The 6,215-nt window shown below is 42.7% G+C and overlaps 1 pseudogene; it reads right to left on the minus strand.

Annotated features, from left to right (window-relative positions):
• Positions 1 to 1,876: 1,876 nt before the first annotated feature.
• On the minus strand, positions 1,877 to 3,575 carry LOC144309219 (microspherule protein 1 pseudogene; annotated as a pseudogene).
• Positions 3,576 to 6,215: the final 2,640 nt, after the last annotated feature.

Genomic DNA, 6,215 nt, shown 5'->3' on the forward strand with positions numbered 1-6,215 from the left:
CTTCTAAATTCCTTTCAACATACTCAATTTAATTTTGGGAGATACGTGAGATATGGTTTTTTGTTTTATCTTTTTTGTTTTGTCTGCCTCATTTTGTTCTACAATGACAGAAGTTAAGAGTTTCTAAAACAGGACCAGCATGCACCCAGAACCAAGTGGAATACCATGCTGGTTCATTCTGTGAGATTATATTCTCCCTTCATTCCCATTTTCCCCTCTCTTTTATCTTGTTTATGTTTTGGTGGTCAATGTTGGCGTTTTCTACAAGTATTGCTGGTTTATATAAATTTGGGACTGACCATCTTCTAACATACAGAACTTAATACACTCAGATCCAAGAGGATCATCCTCTAGGACCCCTCAGGTAGACTACCTTATCCCTCCTTTACAACTTCTTCACCACCACCATCTCCCAGTTTCCTCCCCTTTCTTTTTTCTTTTCTCTCTTTACCTTTTTTTTTCTCTTCTTTTTTTCTTCTTTGGGAATTTTGGCCTTTATTTTTTACTACTTTGTTTTAAAATTTGTTTTTCACTTTAGTGGCCCTTTTTGTTTTATGTTGTTCTAATCTTTGTTTTTATTTTCTGGTCTCAGACCTCATCAGAATCATCTAGGGTGAATTTACTTAGGTTGTGGTTGATATTCTTGACTCATCCTGCTCATACAGCCACTCTGCACTGAACAAAATGACTAGACAGAAGAATTCACCACAAAAGAAAGAATCAGAAACAGTACTCTCTGCCACAGAGTTACAGAATATGGATTACAATTAGATGTCAGAAAGCCAACTGACAAGCACAATTATAAAGCTAATTGTGCCTCCGGAAAAAAGCATAAAGGATTCTAGAGACTTTGTTACTGCAGAATTCAGATCTAATCAGGCTGAAATTAAACGTCAACTAAATGATATGCAATCAAAACTGGATGTCCTAACTACTAGGGATAATGAGGAGGAAGAAACAGTGAGTGACATAGAAGATAAGTTGATGGGAAGTAAGGAAGCTGTGTAAAGAAAAGAGAGAAACAATTAAAAGACTATGAGGAAAGGTTAAGGGAAATAAATGATAGCCTCAGAAGGAAAAATCTACATATAATTGGGGTTCCAGAAAACGCCGAGAGGCCGAGTGCCAGAAAGCATATTTGAACAAATCATAGCTGAAAACTTCCCTAACTTGGGGAGGGAAACAGGCTTTCAGATCCAGGAGATAGAAAGATTCCCCCCAAAATCAATAAAACCGTTCAACACCTCGACATTTGATAGTGAAACTTGCAAATTCCAAAGACAAAGAGAAAATCTTTAAAGCAGCAAAAGACAAGAGATTCTTAACTTACATGGGGAGAAATATCAGATTAACAGCAGATCTCACCACAGAGCCTGGCAGGCCATAAATGGCTGGCAGGATATATTCAGGGTACTAAATGAGAAGAACATGCAGCAAGAATACTATATCCAGCAAGACTCTCATTCAGAATTGGTGAGATAAAGAGCTTCCAAGATAGACAGAAACTGAAAGAATATGTGAGTATCAAACCAGCACTGCAAGAAATATTAAGGAGGACTCTATAAAAGAAAGAGGAAGCCCAAAGAAATAATCCACAAAAACAGGGACTGAATGGATATTATGATAAGACTAAATTCATATCTTTTTTTTTGGAACTTGGTGCTTTTTATTTACAAAAGAAAAATAATAAAGGAAAAGTCTGAAGCTAATCAGCTGGAGATGAAGGGGTAAAGGTGGAAACCCAAGGGGAAGAGGAGGGCGGCCTGCAAAGAGAGGAGGGGAGGGGATCTGACTCTAAGGAAGCTGGAGGGTTCCAGCCTTCAGGGGCTTCACAGGACCAGCCCTGCCCTACCAGAGGCTCAGATCAGTGGGCCTGCAGTTGGGTTTTCTCCTGCTTACTATGGCTTTTCCAGGAGCCTGAGTTCCAGCTCCAAGAGGCTGAAATGGCAGGGGAAACGGAGGCCACAGAGAGCATATGGGTCCTGCCACCACACCTCACTGTGGCGTGATCTTGGCAGCCTTGGCCTGAATAAGAGCAATGAGATCCTGGTTGATGAGGAAGATGAATCTCAGGTTGGCAATCTCTACCACAGAGGTGTTGCTGAAGTGCCACTTGGAGCCACATGGTACCCACCGTCCATCAATATAGATGGGCCGCCGACCCTCATTGGCAATGAAGAAATCACCATTATTTTTCAGCTTGATGACACCTTGTTTCTGGGAGATCTTCCAGGATGGACCCTCCAGAGACAGGTCCACATCAATCTGGTTATCCTTGGTTGCTCTGCCCAGGGTGATCTCTTGGGAGCGCATCAGGTACTGCACGATGTGGCCCTGCAGCACTGCCAGCATCTGGTTGTCAAAGTCAGGAGAGCTCATGCCTATGATGCTGTCTACCAGCACATGCTGCTTATACAGCTCTTGTGCCAGCTGTTGGATCTCTCGTTTCTGGCGCCAGTCGGCCACTGTCAGCTCATGTTCCAGGACCTCATCTCGCGTATCCTTGAGCTTACTGTCGTCAATCAGGTCCTCTGCATCTGAAAAGTTGAGCACTTGGTCCCCCTTAGGCCGTGGCTGCACTGTCTGTTCCTCCAGCAGGTAATACTGCTTCATCAGCTGCTAGTGGGCCTGCAAGGCCTTGGCAGTACAGGCCAGGTTGAAGGCATCAGGGTGTCTGTGGAGCAGATCCTGGAACATCTCCAAGGTGGGCTGGCTGGTTGATCCCACTTTGCTCAGCAGCTGTTCTCAGCCTTGCTAAACAAGGCCTTACTCTGGATGGCAGCAATGGCTTCTGGGTGCAGCTGTCTCATGGCTTGGCAGGCCAGCTTGGAGATGACAGGATCATAGAGCAGGCCATACCAGCACTCCTGAACCTCCCAAAGGGTGAAGTGGCAGCTGAACTTCACACCCAGCTAGACAGATGTCAGGTCATTGGTCTGCAGCACAGTGTTGACAACCAGGAGGTCATCTACAGGCTTCCAGTGGCCCAAATTCTTGGTCACCTGAAGTGGCTGTTTGCTCTTCTTCACATGCTTGGTGAGTCCAGGGGTTGTGGCTGGGCTGGGTGGCACAGGAGTGCTAGGGGTCTTGGACACCTTCTTCTTCTCACTGGAGGAAGGTTCACTCCCTGAACAGCACCCTGGCTCCACCCCACTGGCCCCCTTCACCCGGGTAGAGGACTTAGCCAGGCTGCTCTCCACCAGCTCATCATCAAACTTCTTCCTCTTGATGAATCTGGAGGAGCTTCTCCATTTAGGGATGGTGCCCAAGGCCTGAGAGGAAGCTTGCTTCTGCCCTGCCAGCGACTCCTCATCCTCTGAGTGGCTGGCAGTGCTGGAGGCCATCAGAGATGAATTTAGCAGCCCCTGAGAATCTTTGTCCACCCTCTTACAGTCTCAGAGCCACTGGTTCCAAACCACAGGGCTAGGAGGAAGGATTCCACAGGCTCATCCAAGGATTCTGACCAGGTGAGCTTAGAGGCTGAGAGGAGATTCATTCCTAGGCTGCCAGCTCCAACAATTTCTCCATGGCGAAGGCAGCAGATGCAGGGCCAAACCCAACTTCCATGAGGTATATCTACTTCCAGGTCTGCAAACTAGGGGCAGCACTAATTCATATCTTTCAATAGTAACTCTGAATGTGAATGTGCTAAATGATACCACCAAAAGATGCAGGGGTTTGGACTGGATAAAAAAGCAAGAGTCATCTATTTGCTAGCTACAAGTGACTCATTTTAGACCTAAGGACACCCACAGCCTGAAAATGAAGGGGTGGAGAACCATTTACCATTCAAATGGTCCTCAAAAGAAAGCTGGGGTAGCAATCCTCATATCAGATAGATTAAAGTTTATCCCAAAGACTGTAGTGAGATGAAGAGGGACACTATATCATACTTAAAGGGTCTATCCAACAAGAAGACCTAATAATCATGAATATTTATACACCTAATGTGGGAGCAGCCAAGTATATCAATCAATTAATAACCCAATAAAGACATACTTAGATAATAATACACTAATAGTAGCAGACTTCAACATGACACTTTCTGAAAATGACAGATAATCTAAGCACAACATCACCAAAGAAACAAGGACTATAAATGACACACTAGACTGGACAATTTCACAGATATAAACAGAAATTTCCATCCAAATGCTAATCAATACATATTCTTCTCAAGTGCACATGGAACTTTCTCCAGAAGAGACAACATACTGGGTCACAAATCAGGTCTCAACCAATATCAAAAGACTGGGATTATACCCTGCATATTTTCAGACCACAATGATTTGAAACTAGAATGCAATCACAAGAAGAAATTTGGAAGAAACTCAGACACGTGGAGGATAAAGAGCATACTACTGAAAGATGAATGGGTAAAGCAGAAAATTAAAGAAGAATTTAAAAAATTCGTGGAAACTAATGAAAATGAAGATATATCCATTCAAAATCCTTGGGATACAGCAAAAGCAGTACTAAGAGGGAAATACATCACAACACAAGCATCCCTCAAAAAATTGGGAAAATCTCAAATACACGAGCTAACCTAACACCTAATGGAATAGGAGAAAGAACAGCAAATAAAACCTATACCAGGCAGAAGAAGAGAGTGAATAAAGATTCGAGCAGAACTCAATAAAATAGGGACCAGAAGAGTTGTAGAACAGATCAACAAATCCAGGAGGTGGTTCTTTGAAAGAATTAATAAGATAGATAAACCATTAGCCAGCCTTATTAAAAAGAGAAAAGATTCAAATTAATAAAATCATGAACGAAGGAGGAGAGATCACAACCAATACCAAAGAAATACAAAGGATTTTAAAAACCTATTATGAGCATCTATAAGCCAATAAGTTAGGCAATCTAGAAGAAAGGGATGCATTTCTTGAAAAACACAAATTACCAAAACCGGAACAGGAAGAAAACCTGAACAGGCCAATAAGCAGGGAGAAAATTGAAGTAGTCATCAATATTTTCTGAGGACACAAAAGTCCAGGGCCAGACAGCTTCCTAGGGGAATCCTATCAAACGTTTAAAGAAGAAATAATACCTATTCTGCTAAAGCTGTTCCGAAGGATAGAAAGGTACAGAATACTTCAAAACGTGTTTTATGAGGCCAGCATCACCTTAATTCTAAAACCAGAAAAAGACCCCACCAAAATAGAGAATTATAGACCAATATCCTTCATGAACACAGATGCAAAATTTCTAACAAGATACTAGCCAATGGGACCCAGCAGTACATTAAGAAGATTATTCACCATGACCAAGTGGGATTTATCTATTTATCTCTGTGATGCAAGGTTGGTTCAACATTAATAAAACAATCAATGTGATAGATCACATCAACAAGGGAAAAAACAAGAACCATATGATCCTCTCAACAGGTGCAGAGAAAGCATTTGACAAAATACAGCATTCATTCCTGATCAAAACTCTTCAGAGTGTAGGGATAGAGGGAACATTCCTCAGTATCTTAAAAGCCATCTATGAAAAGCCAACATAAAATATCATTCTGAATGGGAAAAAACTGAAAGCCTTTCCCCTAAGGTCAAGAGCACGACAGGGGAGCAGCCCGGGTGGCTCAGCGGTTTAGAGCTGCCTTTGGCCTAGGGTGTGATCCTGGAGACCTAGGATCAAGTCCCACATTGGGCTGCCTGCATGGAGCCTGTGTCTCTGCCTCTCTCTCTCTCATGAATAAATTAATAAAATCGTTAAAAAAAAGAACATGACAGGGATGTCCACTCTCACCACTGTTATTCAACATAGTACTAGAAGTCCTAGCCTCAGTAATCAGACAACAAAAAGATATAAAAGGCATTCAAATTGGCAAAGAAGGGCAGCTCCAGTGGCTCAGCGGTTTAGTGCCGCCTTCAGCCCAGGGTGTGATCTTGGAGACCCGGGATCGAGTCCCACGTCGGGCTCCTTGCATGGAAGCTTGCTTCTCCCTCTGCCTGTGGCTCTGCCTCTCTCTCTCTCTTTCTTTCTCTCATGAATAAATAAATAAAAATCTTTTAAAAATACTAATTAAAAAAATTGGCAGAGAAGTAGTCAAAATCTCTCACTTCACAGATGACATACTGTACATAGAAAACCCACAAGACTCCACTCCAAGATTGCTAGAACTTATTCACCAATTCAGTAATGTGGCAGGATACAAAATCAATGCCCAGAAATCGGTGGCGTTTCTACACACTAACAATGAGACTGAAGAA

This window comes from Canis aureus, chromosome X (assembly GCF_053574225.1).
Source record: "Canis aureus isolate CA01 chromosome X, VMU_Caureus_v.1.0, whole genome shotgun sequence".
NCBI lineage: Eukaryota > Metazoa > Chordata > Mammalia > Carnivora > Canidae > Canis > Canis aureus.